Source organism: Tamandua tetradactyla, chromosome 10 (genome assembly GCF_023851605.1).
Source record: "Tamandua tetradactyla isolate mTamTet1 chromosome 10, mTamTet1.pri, whole genome shotgun sequence".
NCBI lineage: Eukaryota > Metazoa > Chordata > Mammalia > Pilosa > Myrmecophagidae > Tamandua > Tamandua tetradactyla.
Window position 1 is genome coordinate 94470706 of NC_135336.1, and position 16188 is coordinate 94486893.

Genomic DNA, 16188 nt, shown 5'->3' on the forward strand with positions numbered 1-16188 from the left:
ATTTGGGGTTCATTGGGTCTCTTTGATTTGCATATATATATTTCTTTTATAATGGTTGAGGAGTTTTCTCTGATTATCTCTTCAACTAACATTCTCAGCCCTTTACTCTTCTCTTCTCCTTCTGGGACACCAATAATTCTATTTGTGTGCCTTTTGTTGTCCATCATTTCCTTGACATCCAGTTCCACTTTATCCATTTTTCTTGCCATTTGTTCTTTTGTGTGCTTAAGTTCAATTGTTCTGTCTTCTAATTCACTTATTCTTTATTTCACCACATCAAATCTGCTTTTGTGTGTCACTAGTATATTTTTAATTTGGTCTACAGTATCTTTGATCTCTGTGAGATTTGCTATTTTTCTATTTAAGCTTCAAATTCTTCTCTATGCTCTTCTAGTGTCTTCTTGAAATCCTTTGTTTCTTTATAAATGTCCTTGAGTAGTTCCATACTCCATATCCCCTCTGGTGTTTTGATTTGGTCATTTAGCTGGGTCACTTCTGCCTGTATCTTCATGTACTTTGTGTTTTTCTGTTGTATCCTGGGCATTTTATTATCTTAATAATGTTCTTTCCCAAGTTGGTTTCCTTCACTCATCTACAGTTTCGCATTTACTTGGGTTTGCATTGAATGTCCCCTTTTGAACTTAGCTTGTCGGTAATCCCCCACCAAACCAAGGCCTGTGTTTTAGTTTGCAAGCTGCTGGAATATGATATACCAGACATGGAATGGCTTTTAAAAAGGGGAATTTAATAAGCTGCAAGTTTATGGTTCTAAAGCTGTGAAAATGTCCAAATTAAAGCAAGCCTTGCTATAAAAATGTCCAATCTAAGGCACCCAGGGAAGATACCTTGGTTCAAGAAGGCTGATGATGTTCAGGGTTTTTCTCTCAACTGGAAAGACATGTGACAAACATAGCAGTGTTTGCTAGCTTTCTCTCCAAGCTTCTTGTTTCATGAAGCTCCCCTGGGGGCATATACCTTCTTTTTTCCCAAAGGCCTCTGGCTGCATGGGCTCTTGTGGTTCTCATGGCTTTCATGCTCTCTCCAAAATGCCTCCTCTTTTAAAAGATTCCAGTAAACAAATCAAGACCCACCAGGAAAGAGTTGAATCACTTCTCCCTCTAATCAAAGGTTAATAGCCACAACTGGGTGTGTCACATCTCTGTGGAGATAATCTAATCACATTTCAACCTACAGTACCAATTAGAGATTAAAAGAAACAGCTTCCTCCAACAGATGGTGTGGGATTAAAACATGGCTTTTCTAAAGTACATAATCCTTTCAAACAGGCCCAGCCTGTATCTCATGTTGGGGTTGCAATTCTACTTGGGGGTCTACTAAAAGCTAGGCCGAAAGATTCTTGGGTGATTCAGTGGCAGAACACTTGCCTGTTATGCAGGAGACCCAGGTTCAACTCCTATCCATGCACCAAAAAATAAAAAAATAAAAAAAATTTAAAAGTCTGTTAAAAACTAGTAGGTAGAAAAGGGTGCACAGGTGAAGCTCACCTGTCATGTGGGAGTCCCAGCTTTTACACCTGGTTCATGCAGTAGAAAAAATAACATGTGGCAGTGTGCAGCTCAGCCAGCCTCCTTTGTCCCCTCTGTCTGTGAATGCCCAAGATCCATGGGTCTCTGTGGGTAAAGGGGAGCCGGACAAGGACCCCATGAGCCTCCCTTGCTGGCCAACTTTTGGGTTGGCTCCACTCCATCTCACTTTCTTATCCCAGGGGTGTGACCCTGCCCCCCCCCTCCCCACCAATTTTCACCCAAATCAGGCACCCATGGTGGCCCACGTCAGGGTTAGGGAGCTGGCACCTTGCACTGATCTAACAGTCCCTGTGCACAGAGGAAGCAATTCTGCCACCTGTGGGACTCCACACAGGAGCTTTCAGCAGTAGGGCTGTGAGGGAAGACCTACCAAGCCTACTACAGGAGCTGGCTGGAGCATAAGAGCATATTGCTCCCTTGGGACCTGCAACCGCCTGCATGCTGCCTGCCCCTAGCGGGCTCATGGTGGAGGACACTCACCCCTCTCTCTCCATCCTAGTCTCTCTGCTTCAACTGCAGTCCCAGTTGTCTATTTATTTATTTATTTATTTGGACTCTTTACTTATTGTTCCGTGGAACTTTGGAGAAGTCAGCCCACCCTACTCTGACATCTTCCTGGAAGGCTTCCCCAATTACAATTTTAATAACACCTAAGGGATTTTTTTTGTATCAGCATAGATAATCGCTGCAATTGTTGCCATTATGTATATTTTAAAAAAATATGAGCAACTTTATAAAATATATACTACCTAATACTGGAATACTATATCCTGACCTGATACATTCTAACCTATAAAATCTTCATTGCAGTTGATTTTTGAGGAGTGTGGCCTTCTGCCAGATCCCTTCTTTATTGCCAATGCTCATTTCCTTCCTGCATTTGTTCTCTGTGGGATCTCTTCTGTGATCTACAATGACCTATCTACCATCATCATCCTCTGTAATAAAAGGAAAGGCCAGTGAAGTTTGGATCAAAAGCACAACTTGTTTTCCTCAAGGCAAACCTGACCTTGAGACATTGTGAACTGCAGAATGACTGGGTGTAACCTAGAACCTATGGGCTTCACTCTAAGCTTTTCCACCCTGTCTGATTGTGAGGAGAGCATTCTCCCCTTCTGGACTCAACAGAGCCAGGTGGCCTCAGACTCCACAACAGTGGGTGGGATAGTTCTCACAGAGGGTTGAACTTTGAGGGACATGTGCATGTTTAATTTTTCACCAGAAAGTGTTTTCTAGTGGCACCATGACTTCTACCTAGCAATACTCCTTGGGTGGTCAAATCACCTAGGGGGACACAGTTCAGGCTTTGGGACTACCCCACATAAAGTCTTGAATATAGAGAATATTTAGAGTGGTAAAAGATAACACTTTGGTTCATCAGAAGATGATAAACTTACTATGTAGATTCATGAAGATAAAACATCCAAAGAGAAAAATACTAATAAATTGAATTGTAATATAAGCCTTGTAAGTTAGGCACTGAAGAAATACCAAATATGGACTTGCTCAGTACAAAGGAAACTTAAGTCCAGAAATCTTCTTGGAGAGGAAACTCAGGGACCATTGCTGGCATCTGCCTTGCCAGCTGCCATTTACCATTCAGTCAGCAACCCTATATGGATTCCAACCCCCAACACTCCTTCTTTCAACCTGGACTAGCCCCCACCCGCAACCTGCACCACTTTGGCTGGGCCCATAATGTCCTCTGAATCCATCCCAGCACGCTCACTTGCACCCCTAGAATCCATTTGAGCCTTAAAATGCCTCCACTGTTGCAAAGGCCCTACCTGGTCCCCTCCAATCTCTTGTGACTCACCCTGGGCCCTCTCCTCCACTCCTGCATTTATTTTGCCAGGTGTTTGCTCCACCTGTTTGGCTCCTTGCCCAGGGAAGCCCTGCTCCCCAAGACCTTGCTGCGGTGATTTCACTGCTTGCAATCCTCTTGAGCTTAGGATCTTTATTCCTTTTACTAAATCTGAAACCCTTCCACGTGTGTTCTTCTGGAGTTTGCACTCATCGGAGAAGACCATAGAGCTGTTGAGTATCTCCAACATTACTGACATTTAACATTCAGAACACTTGGGGGCCTGCAGATGACTGTTGAGGTCACTTCATAGTAATGCTAGAAGAAAAACGAACTCCTTCATGAGTGGAGATGTAGGAAATATTTCCTTTCTCTCTCTCTCTCTCTCCCCTCTTTTCTGTTTTGCAGGGGAAGATAAGCAGAGAAGAGAGTATACATCACACCCTATTACATTATGTTTGGTTAAGCTTTGCTTTACATTATTTTTTTTTATCAACAGAGCCCAAATTTGATCCTAGTTGATGAAAATCAGAAAATAAAAATAATTTGGAATCTGATGGATTGAAAGGCAGAGAAAATGTTTAAAGAGCCTCTCAAATGCCTATAAATATAAATGCATTACACAGCAGTTCATTTTGCAAGGAATACAACCCACAGCAGGTGCAAGCTGATGGAATTAGGTAAAAAGCAGTCTAGGAAGTACAGAGAGGATTACTGTGAAGAAACAAGAATCAGAGGCCAATCAGCATGACCAAACGGGTCTGAAATGGTGACGGAGGTGGGGAGGGGGGCTTAAGAAATACGCAGTGGATTCACTGGTAACACATCTAAAAAATAAAATAAGTTTGAAATGTGATTCAGGTCTGGGCCATTGACTGCAGAACAAAGATATGCAACTGAGCAGTCAGGTGGCAAAAAGGGTTTTACAGACCCAGGTCCTGGAAGCAGTAAAGCACGTCTTACTGAAGGGACACAGGAGAGGTAGAGTGAGCTCTTGCCAACAGTGGAGGCTCATTTTCACCAGGAAAAAAAAAGATAGGCTGATCAGAATAATGACTGATGGCTTTAAAAATGACTAGGTGCTATTGTAGGATTATTTTCTCTATTGGTGAAAAACATTCATATTTCTTCATTCCCTGAGGGATGCAAGGTTACATAAGCAGAATGATGTTTTGTGTTTATCTTGATTCTTCCTGGTGATATTTAGAACTCACCTTTAGCATACAAGAGGAGGGGTGCTCATCGTATTTGTTATTCATTAGCAAGAATAAAACTGGCATCGTAGGTCATAGCACACCAGCAGGAAAATAATTCTGGCAAGCAAAGTTTTTTTTTCTCTGAGATGTGCTAACCCTGGGTTGTGTGGCCTGAAATAGACTTTACCTTTTTTCTTAATCAGATTTCTTATCTGCAGACAGGGAGAAAGTTCATTTTATACACTTTCTTACTCCCTATCTGTACCATAGACAGGGAACTTGGTAGAAAAGATCAATTCAAAGTTCTCTACGGCTCAACTTCATCGCACTTGGGTGACAGGGACTGAGGTCATGGGAGGGTTCTGCCTTGCTGCTGGACTCTTCCTTGCTTTGGAAACCAGTCACTTTCGTGAACAGAAAGGGAAAAAGGAGGTAGAAAAGGGGACCAAATAGAGGGGAGCCCCTAAGAGCGCAGGGTCAAGGCTGCACAGGGGTTCCAGAGAACAATGTCTGGGAAATAGGTATGGGGTGGGTGAATTGAGAGGCCAGTGGTGACAGGGAGTGACCATGTCACCACTGGCCTGGAGGGACATGCAGACTGGGTGGGCAGTTGGAGAAACGCAGCTATAAAAGGAAACAGTGATGAATGACAAGGTGAAAGGGCAACAAGGCCAAGATAAGGTTGTTGTTTTCTATGTTTTTCCTAGCTTGGAGTCCTGTATACATGTGAGGACAGAAAGAAGAAACCTGTGCTAAGGAAGAAACCTGTGCTACGGAGGGTGTTCTAGGGAGGACCAGTTATCCGGCTGCTGGGAGACTGTAATTCCCAAGGGGTGAGCACACAGGATGGCCTCAATAAAAGTTTGTTGAGCAACTGATAGCTACAAGTTAGCCATGCTCACTTTGATCTGGTTAGCAAACATATTGAGGCACAGTGTGACACAGGAGTTAAGTGTGCAAGTTCCAGGTTCTGTACAATTCCAAGTGAGTAATTGAGCATCCCCAAGTCTCATTTTCTTCATCTGTAAAATGGGGGCTGATAATACCTATCTTTGTGGCAAGAATTAAATGTTAATAACATGCAAAGCACTCAGAACAGTGCCTGACATACAATGAGTGCTCAGTACCCATTAGATTCGGTAATTAAAAATAACAGCTATCTTTGAGAACGAATGATCCAGGCTGGGATCAAGGTCAAGTCTTATTATGCAATAACATAAAATAAGAACAGGTATACCATGAAGTCTTTTTTATGAAAAAGGACTGGATTTCAATGCCTGTTCTTATTTTCCTTATTTTCTTATCCTCTCTGCATCTCACTCCTCACCCTCCCCTCAAAACTTGAGAATAAAAATTTCTAGTTAATTCATAAGCATATACCCTATCAAATATCTTGTAGATTGAGAAATACTCGAAACAATTAAAGAACCACCTTCAATTATAAGTTATTAATGTATTATTAAAAGATTAAATATTATGATTTTATTAATACATTAAATACTGCAGTAACATTTCATAATTCTAAATGCTGACTACATGTACTATAAAGTCCAAAAATTTTGGGGGGTTAAAGTTTGTCTTTATAGTTGGAAGACACTAAATTTGCAGCCATAGCTTCATTATTTTAAAAAATCTTTTAAAATTTATATTATTATTATTTTTTATGAAACTACTGGCACTCTGGTGAAGTGGTTTCTAAACAGACTGAAGGAGAAAAACTAGGGTAGGTGCCTTCCCTCTCACATTAAGAAATGGAATGAGCCTGTGGGCGGGCCACTAGATCAGAAGTGTTTGGGGATGTTGACACTGAGTTAGTTATTAGGCAATCCGCTAATTTCCTTATACCTCTTGTTAGGTTATAGAGAGGGGTAAAGGAAGAAGCCAGACCTGACTTATCTCTGGGCTTTAGGGGAAAAACCTGGAGCTTCCAAGAGGAAATGCCCAATGTTGAGTCAGCTCACAGCATTGCAGTGGTCTCTGGCTTGGCATGTTACTGCTGGGTCCATACTTTCATGTCCCATTCCCAAATTGGGACATGTTGACAACAGCTCAGACAATTAAAGTAGGGACCACCTTTGAAAATCAAGAACTCACCTCTGAAGATTTAGGAATTTCTGGTTTTCTCGTTGTTGTTTTTAAAAATCGTATGTTACTGTTCTAAACCAAAGGGAGAAATTATTTGATACTAACCAGGTATTTTGGGTTAATACCTGCATGTTTTCTTTTTTTGAAGAACACAGGCTGTGGTCAGAACTCCAAGAATATAAAGAGTTAAAACCTACATATCACAGAAGACCTGTGTCCAAGCTATCCTGTTTTTTTTTTTGTTTTTTTTTTGGTGAGGAATGGGAGGTAGGAGATGTGGAATGGTAAGGCTGTCTGGATGAGGTGCCCGAGCTTTGTTTAAATAATTACAAGTGTAATCCACCGAATAATCTCAGCATCGTGATCTGTCTGGGACTAGAATCGGAGGCCAGAAGTGTAGGGCTGAACTGTCAGAGAGTCTGGGTCCAAATTTTGTCTCTAGTATCATCTGTCTAACCTTGGGCTAATTTTCAGGTGGAGCAAATAACAGCATTTGCTTCACAGGGCTGTTGTGAAACTTTTATGTGACATGTAAAAGCCCGAGCTTGGTACATACTGAGCGCTCATGCGTGCTGCCTCTATTATATCACTTAAGACCTTCATGATGGGGCAAGGGCAAGGGGCGGCAGGTGTAGGAGACAAACCTCTACACCTAAAAGTCTAAAAGGAGACTGCCTTTAGCAACACCTCGGACCAGGAAGAGCACAGCCAGGACCGCAGGGAGGGTACATCTGGGGGATTGGGGAGGGCAGGATGAAACTTCGCTCTCCCGGAACGCTCAGGATTCCAGACGGCTGCTGAAACGGCCTTCCACGTACTCGGCCCACCTTCGGTATGAACGCTAAGCAAGAATGTAAAGAATACTGCTTTGCCCTTGGCAACCACACGTGGGCCAGGCCGGGCTCACACAGCAGCAAATGCCCGTGCCAGGGATCCTTCTCGGTGGCTTCGTGCATTAATTAGCTCAAAACGCACAACGACCCTGTGAAGTAGGTGTCGCTCACCGCCCCAGTTTCCGCAAGAGGAGCCCAACCAAGGTCAAGCAGTCCCTGAGCCGAGGGCCGCGCGGGACTTTGGACAGAAGGCGCGAGAGGCGGGTCAGCCCCGAGCGCGGATCGGCGGAGGGCGCAGTCTGAGGCGGCACGTCCTGGGACCGAGAGCGCCGCAGTGGGTGGGGAGAGTCCCCGGCCCCGCCACGATCTTGCCCGGAGGAGCGTGACCGCGAGGAGGGTCCTGGCGCCGCGGACGCCACCAGGGGCGGGCGACGCGCGCGCGCGCGCGCGACAGACTGCACCGCAGTGCACGCGCACACACGCCAGTCGCCCAGGATGAGACGGAAGGCATGGAAAGTTCCAGCTGGTTCGAGAGCCATAGGTAGCAGGAGGGGGCGGGTGTGTGCGGCTTTAGAGAGCCTCTCCGAGTGGAGCCCGCGTTGCCAACGTAGTACCGTAGCCGCCGGACTTGAGGCCCCCTGGTGGGGGCCGCGCAGCGGGGAGCGCAGCTGCGGAGGGGGCGAAGCTGAGGAGCGGGCAAAGCTGTTGCGGGGGCGCGGCGGGGCCACCTTAAGGAGGGGGCGGGGCGGGCCGTGTCCATTGCCTGTACGGGGGCGTGGCGTGCCCAGGGGGCGTGGCGCGCCGTCTGCGCAGCTGCCAGAGCCTTTAAGCCCGGCTCCCTCGGCCCGAGCGCGCTTTCGCCGCCCGGGAACCTTCCTGTGTAGTAGCTAGTCAGGGCTTCCGCGTTCCCGCCGTCAGTGTGTCGCGGGAGCCGGCCCGCTGTCCAACAGCGCGTTCGGGCATATGCCCCGCTACGAGCTGGCTTTGATCCTAAAAGCCATGCAGCGGGTAAGTGCCTTTCCCTCAGAGCCCGCCTTCCCGCGCGGGTGTTCCCTCAGCCGCTAGGCCGCGCGCCGCCGCCCCCTACCGCGCGCCCGGGGCGCGGGGACCCCGGGCCTGGTCGGGGGAGCGGGGTGGGGAGGGGAGCGGGCGTCCGCGCCGAGAGGCGCGTGGGAGGCGGGGGTGTGCCGGCCCGCGTGTGCGCGGGCGCGGGAGGGTGTGCCTCGCACGCGGCCGGCCGGGAGGGCGGGGCGGCCCCGGCAGGCCCTGGAAAGCCTTGGAATGTCCACGGCGGGGCGGAGGACACGCGCGAGCGCCCGACCCCGCTCCTGACCGCCGTGAAGCTGCCTCGTAGCCTGCACCGCCGCCTCCTGCTTCGGTTTTCGCGCCCGCGGGCCGCCCCGGAACCGTCCGCGCTCAATAAAGCGTTTCTCCAAAGCCTGGCTGTGCAGTCGTCTTGTACCACGGTCGCTGATAACCGCTCTCATGTTAAAAAAAAAAAAAAAAAAAAATCTTTGACTTCTCTTTTTCTGACTTCAGCGAAAAGCCTGCTCCGGGTGCCCTTAGCACTGTTTCATTCATCCGAGTTGTGGCCTCTTTTGCGCCTTCGGAAGAAGCGTCTTGCCTCTCCCCTTCCCCACCCTGCTTTTGATTGCTCTTGAGGTAGGGGATTTCAGGTTCCGAGGGATGCTAAGCGAACCTGGTGATGGTGTGGCCAAGGACAGGGGCCCCGCCCGGCCCGGAGGCAGCTCTTCGTCCTCTGTTCTGGGTCAGGCACTCCTCAAGTCGTCGCCGAAATCCCCATTCTTCTTTGAATTCGGTAATGTAGAGTGCGGTGTGTGCTTTTTTTTTTCTTTTTCTCTTTTTTTTTATTTGCAGGTATCATAAAAATTACTGCCTAGTGTGGGAACTCTGGAAGCCTACATAGCTTCCGGCGCGCTAGAGGTGTGGACACGTTTTATGTTTGAATCAGTAACTGTTACCAAGTTTGATTCAACGTAAGCCTGGAATCATGATCCGGGATCCATTGAAAAAATCAACAGTCTGGCAGCGTTAGGAAATTGAGGGAAAGGTGTGTTATGTGCCTAGCTCGCTATAAACTGGGAAAGGACACCAGCACCTCCTGATGAGGTCCAGAGAGTCAGGGCAGCCCTGTCACTGCAACCCCAAACTTTCTCTCCCTGAATTTGGGAGAAGTTAAGATCGTATTGTTTAGCCTTTTGAGTATATTCCCCTCCCCTCCTCCCTCCTCACCGAAATAAGCTGCTTAAATGGGATAGGAACAGGAACGGGAAAGTACGTTATTAAAAAGAGAGCACTTTTAATTAAATGGAAATTGTTTAAGCCCTCGTTTTAACCCATGCTTTTTAGGAGCTATTACAGAATCTGGGGAATGTGGTAACTAGGATTTCTACTTTTCTTTAATCCTGTCGTTTGGCAGTGAGGTCACCTGTAGGCATAATATTTACTCAGTCCGTAAAACTTTTGGAATGAAAACGATAAAACTGGTTAACATGGCTGCAAATACATTGGTTAAATGTATTTCCGTTTCCATACTGCTTGCATTTTTTTCTCGTATTGTGTGACAACCAGCATTCACAGTCTTTGGGGGTGAAACATACATCTTTCACATTGGTATAATAATTCAGTACCTTTGAAATCTTGGTAAGAGGACAGGGAGAAAAACCTTGAAAGCGCATAATCAAGGTGAACTCCTCCTAGGAGGCCCCCATGGGAGAAATAGACTATTGTAACAAAGGAGAAATTATGTTGAGTTCCTTGACCTAAATTAACTTTTTTGTTTATTTAAAAACTTGTCTTTGAGGAGGCTGTAAATGTTTAATAAATACAAAGATTTCCTGGTTTTGGACAACTTGGCTTGCTTCCCATTAAGGAAAACTGGATTCCAAAATAGGATCAATACCTAGGGGAAAATGAACAGAAAAGTTAACACTAGGTTTATTTAATGTAAAATGCCAGCGGGAGCTTGCCCACCTTTAGCAGGCTCTGGGTAAAACCTGCAGCAGTTTGTGGTTCTGCTGCACAAAGGCTATCCTAACTCCTCAATTCTTAGTTACATATTTTTCATACTTTTTTGATTCTGAAATGAATACATCTTACAGTGAACCTATTTAATGTGGTAGATTAATTCTTCACTTCCCCTCCAAAATTATATGTGTCTTGTTATTGAGGAAATGTCAAAGAGATGTAAGAGACAGCTCTTCCAGATGTGGAAGTTGAGATTCCTAGCACTCTCAGAGCTGTTTTCCTATCAGTTTCTTCTCTGGGGTGCTTTATTAAGCCTGAACAGCTTTCCTAGTCTCTTTGGAGATAACCCCTCACTTCTATTGTTTTATTTCCTGTGACCTCCTTATTACCTCCTTAAAATAGAGCTTATAGAACTTTTAAATTTAAGATATTGATGCTGTGCTGAGCATTTTCTGTGCTCAAGACCCCACTGCACTGTAGCAAAATCACTTTAGGGAGTCCCCACTGAGTCAGATTTCAGGGCATAGATACACAGTGAATTTGTATACAGTTGTGTCAATCAGTCACTTAGAAGTTGCAGTGCTGTCTTTATCTCAGTTTGAATTTGGGAGTTTCCTAAACTGCTGATTGCAATTATGAATGTAGATACCTTTACTCACAAGAAATTTATTTGCAGGTACCATTTAGCTTGATCTGGTATATATAAAAAAGTTGTTTCTGTTTCCTCCCTACTTTTAATTTGTCATGAAAAGTAGGTAAAAGATTAAATTCTGAAATATGTCGTAGTAAAGTGATGGATATTGTGAAACCTGGCCTGTAAGGTAATGAATAAAGTCATTGGAAAGGGTGGTTGCTAATTATGTAAGTCTCAGAATAAGAAAGTTGAAAGCCCTGCTATACCTTAGCCTGATAAGACTGTGTCAGCAGAGTCCTGTTCACTTCTGGGAAACAGTATCCAGTGGCTAAATAATGTGGAAGGACATAGCTGCCAAGGAAAGCCCACTGGCTGCAAATTTCTGGGCAGTCAGTAGCAGTATGAAGAAGACCCTTTCTAACATCTGCAAAAGAAATGGTGGCCTGTGAGAGGGTGAGTTCTCTCCACATCCACCTTGTCTCCCTGCAGTAGAAACTTTGAAGTAGATAGAAGAGGGATCATACGTTGGGTGGGGTGGTCTGCACCTTATTTCTTATCACTCAGTCGAAAAATGGCTCATATCTGTTGATTTCATTTTAGAGTTAGATTTTAAAGACGGCACAGGTATTGACTGATTGGTATTTAATCCCAGTTAGGTAAAAGATAAGACCAAATTGCCAATATATAAGTGATTAAACCACATACTGTGAAGCCTAGGAAAAGCTGCATGAACTTGGTAGACAGATTTTACACTCCAGGTGAGTGCGGGAAAAGAAATTTTGAGGAGAAAAAATGTCTGCATTATATTTATGTTCTTTGGTTGCTTTAGGGACAGTTTAAATCTTACTCTGTTTGCCCAGTAGATGTTGATGGTTGACATATTTAGAGTTGTGAAAGCCCTGGAAAATACATATATACTTTTCTCCCTGAAATCTCATCTCTACTTAGGGGTTTTTACATGAAGAATTAAAGGTGAATAGTTAAGATAATGTCTAATTTAATTGTTAAATGAATACATATGTATACAGTAAAACAGCATTATATCCACTTGTGTATTTAGCTAGTAGGAGTAAAGCTGTTTAGCAAGTCTGAAATTCTTTTTAAAGAGATTGAAATGCTTCTATTTTTATGTTTGGTGTTCCCTGTTTTATTTTTAATTTAATTGAAAAGCAGATTATATTTTAAGATAACTTTTTGAGATAGTTCTTTGTAGGTAAATGTTTTTATAATATAATCTGAGCTTAATTTATTACTTCAATTTTATAACTTTAGGAATACAAAAGTAGTGTTAGTCTTCTGCTGTGAAGTGTGAAGAGTGGGTTTTTTTGATGGTGTGGGAAGTCTCATTTCCAGTTCTCTTCACTCACCCTTTTTGATGATAAAAACCTGGCACAAGTTTTGATTTTTAGAGTTGTATCCAATTTAGGATCTTCTGAAAATAATACCTAGAAAATGCCTGCATATTAGCCAGCTTTTTGAGGACTAAGATGCTAATGAACGACTCACATATAGGATTGGTCAACCCTAGGCCCTTTTGTTGGTTAGCTTGGCAACCTTAAATGACTAGGAGATAGTGAAATTTCTGTTCTAGGTACTAGGAGACACCAGTTAAATTGGAAGCATCTTTGTTCTAGCTGTCAGGTGGCCAGTCAGTCTTTTTTCCCCTTTTCGTGGGCTCTGCCTGTACAGCTTACTTTGTATTTTTAATAACCACTCTTTATGTTTTGTGTGCTTTAAATCACACAATTTAAAATAGGTATCTAGTGATACTGAGCCTTGTGGGCAATGTTGTACTTCCATTTGGTATTAAAGTTTTCTTGGGTTACAGCTTATTGCCGCAGCATCAAGTGATTGAAGGAGGAGTCCTGTTCCTGCCCCTGAGCTACAGCTAAAGTACAAGGAGTGGCTTGGGGGTCAGGAGTCCTTCCTCACCAGACATGGTTTGTATGTATGAAGACTGCTTATCACAAGTTGACATTCTGCACTAATTTTTTTTTCCTAATGGGCTATTCATAACTCAGATTCAATACTGATGTTTATAGGTTTTTAAAATCTAGGTTATACTTAGTATTTATATATAGACTGCTATTGAATTTTTTCACCTTTTAGGTTACAGAATCACTTTAAAGAAAACTAGAAGTTTGACAGCAGTCAGTGAGGGACAGATTCAAAAGTACTTTTTTTCATCTAGTGCCTTTGCCATGTTTGTGGTGCAAATACATCTAAAAGAAACCTGGAATTTAGAAATGTGGTTTAACATCAAGGTGGAAGAAAGGATGGAGAGGGCATGTTGAAACATTGTAGTGTGATTATTAACTTTGTATAAGGAGCTGTTGCAATTTATTTAACTATTATGATTTCCCTAGTATACTTAGTTATTGGCTTTGTGTTAGAGTTCATTTGTAATATTCTTAGGATTTTATCTGTTCAAGATAAGGACTACTTCTTTTTGGTGGAAGGCAATATTCTTAACCAACAGGAAACATCTCTACACATGTAGTTATACCTTATTTAAGGGAATCAAATTCAAGAAACTGGTCAGATGAATGTCTGGTAAGTTACCAAGTAATCTAAAGAAAAAACTGTCCTCAAGTTGGAAAAGGGACAGGTACATCCAGTTCTTTTGTCTTTATTGCTATAACTTAGGACAGGGGTTGGCAAACTATGGCCCAGAGGCCAAACCATATCTGCCACCTGTTTCTGTACAGCCCGTGAGCTAAGAAAAGGTTATACATTCTTAAGTATTTGGGGGAGGGGGGATGGAATCAAAAGCAGGATAATTTATGACATGTAAAAATTAAATGAAGTTCAAATTTGACAGTTTGCAAGTAAAGTTGTATTGGGACATAGCCATGAACATTTGTTGATTTTTACTGTCTGGTCCTTTACAGAAGAAATTTACCAACCTCTGATTTAGAGTATATGGACACACACAATTTTCTAGGTTCCACATTTCTTCTGACTTCCTGTGATGGTGCTGTTTTCTGACATTTCTCTGATTTCTCTTTTTATTCTTTATACTTTACCTTTTGACCTTAATGTAGATGATTTGTTATTTTTTGGTAACAGGTTGATAACTCTGGCATTTCTTACTCTCTTTAATGGATCTAGCCTCTGGCTGTCCTTTTGGCACTACAAATTTAGTGTGGTTCAAAAGTTGTTGAATTGCCTACCCCAAAACTTGTCAGACTTCTGTTTGTGACATCTTTATCTTCTGTCCCTTGAGGCTGAACAAACCCCGTTCTATTCCTTTAACGTCAGACCTGTAAATCTGTTTTCTGCCCTGTGAACTGCTCATTTTTCTTGCTTGGATTCTTAGTTTCTTAGCTAGTCTCTTTAATGACTGCTCATGAGTGGATAGCTAATGACCATAAATTGCTTCTAGGAGTGCCTATATAGATGTTTTACTTGAGATAAAGAGCTGAACTAAGATTCATTTTTAACAAGGAAATATTAGATACCATTGTATAGTGATCTCTTATTTACTTCAGTACCTTCCCATGTTAGTTGATTGTGTCAACATTGTTGCCAAGTATAGCACACCTGTTTTTCAGAGACTTTCAGAAGGAAGTCTGACATGGCCTTTTCTGATCTGACTGCACCCTCTTTTCCCAGTTTCGTCTTTCCATTTCTTCCATTCTCCATCCCATATGCTGAGTAAATCGATGCTGTAGATCCCTATAAATACTGTTTCCTTTTATTTTCCTTGTTGTTTCTGTCACACTGCTTTTCTGCTTGGAATGCCCTCCATTTCCACTTTAGCACGTAAACTCCATGAAAATCTGCCTGAAGTTCCTTTGAACTAATTCAGTACATTAAACTAGTATTTGAGAACCTGTCCTGTTAAGGCATAATTCTTCCTTTGGAACTTGCATGGTAATTTTCTGTCTTTGATCACATGGAACAATTTCTACCTTGTTTTCTAGTTAATTGGCAAGTGTGTCTTTTCTCCTTTACTGCGTTAAGCTCTTCAGGGTCAAGTTTCTTTGATTTCTGTGCTCTGCTGTGCTATGCACACATGGTAGGTCTGACTAATTCCTATAACAGTTATTTGATATATAGTATGTTGATCACCTTACTGGTAGGCCACTTTCTAGTCAGGGTACTTGGCTCATTCTGGGTGAGTTGTATGCTTACCAGAAGTTGTGTTGGTTACCAAGACTACTATATACCAGGTAAATCTTATTGTTATAATAACAATTTGATTAAATATGTAAAGTGATAAAATGAATGCAGACTTTTTTTTCTCTGTGAAAGCCAAGTTGGATGCTTTGCAAAGACTTGATAAAGGTGAATCACTAAAATAATTGCTCTGCAGTTAGATGTGGCTGAATTAACTAACTGAAAAATTGGGGAGTAACAATAATCCAAAGTGATTCTGTATGTAGACTGCTTTATAAGGGTCGCTTAAAGTTTTCTACTTTAATGAAACTTAAACTGGGAATTGTAGATGATAAATTTATAGATGTGGTTTAGATTGAGAGAAGCAACTTAAGTCAGCAAGTCCCCCAGTCATTGATCTCATTCTCCCAGTACTCTCATGCTGTATTAAGATTGACAAATGAATTGTACATTTATGTGTTAAACTTAATGTCAGTTTCCCAACTTTGATACTATATGCAATATGTTACCACTGGGGAAAAAAGGAAGTAAGATATTTAAGGTATGTATGCATGATTGTTGGATTTCCCACTTCAGCTTTAATTCCTTTTTTTTTTTTAAATGTACTATTTTTGGATATGATTGTTTTGGGTATGAAGGCTTCTGCTTCAGTAGATACTCTATTTTTGATTATAAATGAAAAGAAAAATATAAGATCCTGAATGAAGATACTGTTTGCATTATGACAGTATAAACAGCTGGTGTTGGAAAACCAGAAAGAGCTTTAGAGGCAGACTTACCAGATTTTGGTTCTTGACTCCTCCTGCCTTTAGGCTTTTGGGTGAGTCACATACTTCTTTGGATTCTCAGTTCCTCCTCTGTATATGGGAGTTATACCTACCTACATTGGAAGGTCTTTGAAGATTAAGTAGTAACATCACTTTGCAGATAGTAGGAGTTCAATTTGTCATTAAATAGCTAGCTCTGTGATCATAGGCAA

At 42.7% G+C, this 16188-nt stretch overlaps 1 protein-coding gene across 4 annotated transcripts in view; it reads left to right on the forward strand.

Annotated features, from left to right (window-relative positions):
• The first annotated feature begins 7677 nt into the window (after positions 1-7677).
• SLC5A3 (solute carrier family 5 member 3) overlaps positions 7678-16188 on the forward strand; it is a 92376-nt gene continuing 83865 nt past the window's right edge. Inside the window, exon 1 of one of the 4 annotated variants that reach the window (XM_077118900.1) lies at positions 7678-8006. The gene's annotated coding sequence lies outside the window, so the exon portion shown is untranslated. Of the gene's footprint in view, positions 8007-8281; positions 8474-16188 lie in introns of those variants that run through there. The other 3 variants (XR_013158677.1, XM_077118899.1, XR_013158678.1) reach the window with 3 other exon arrangements.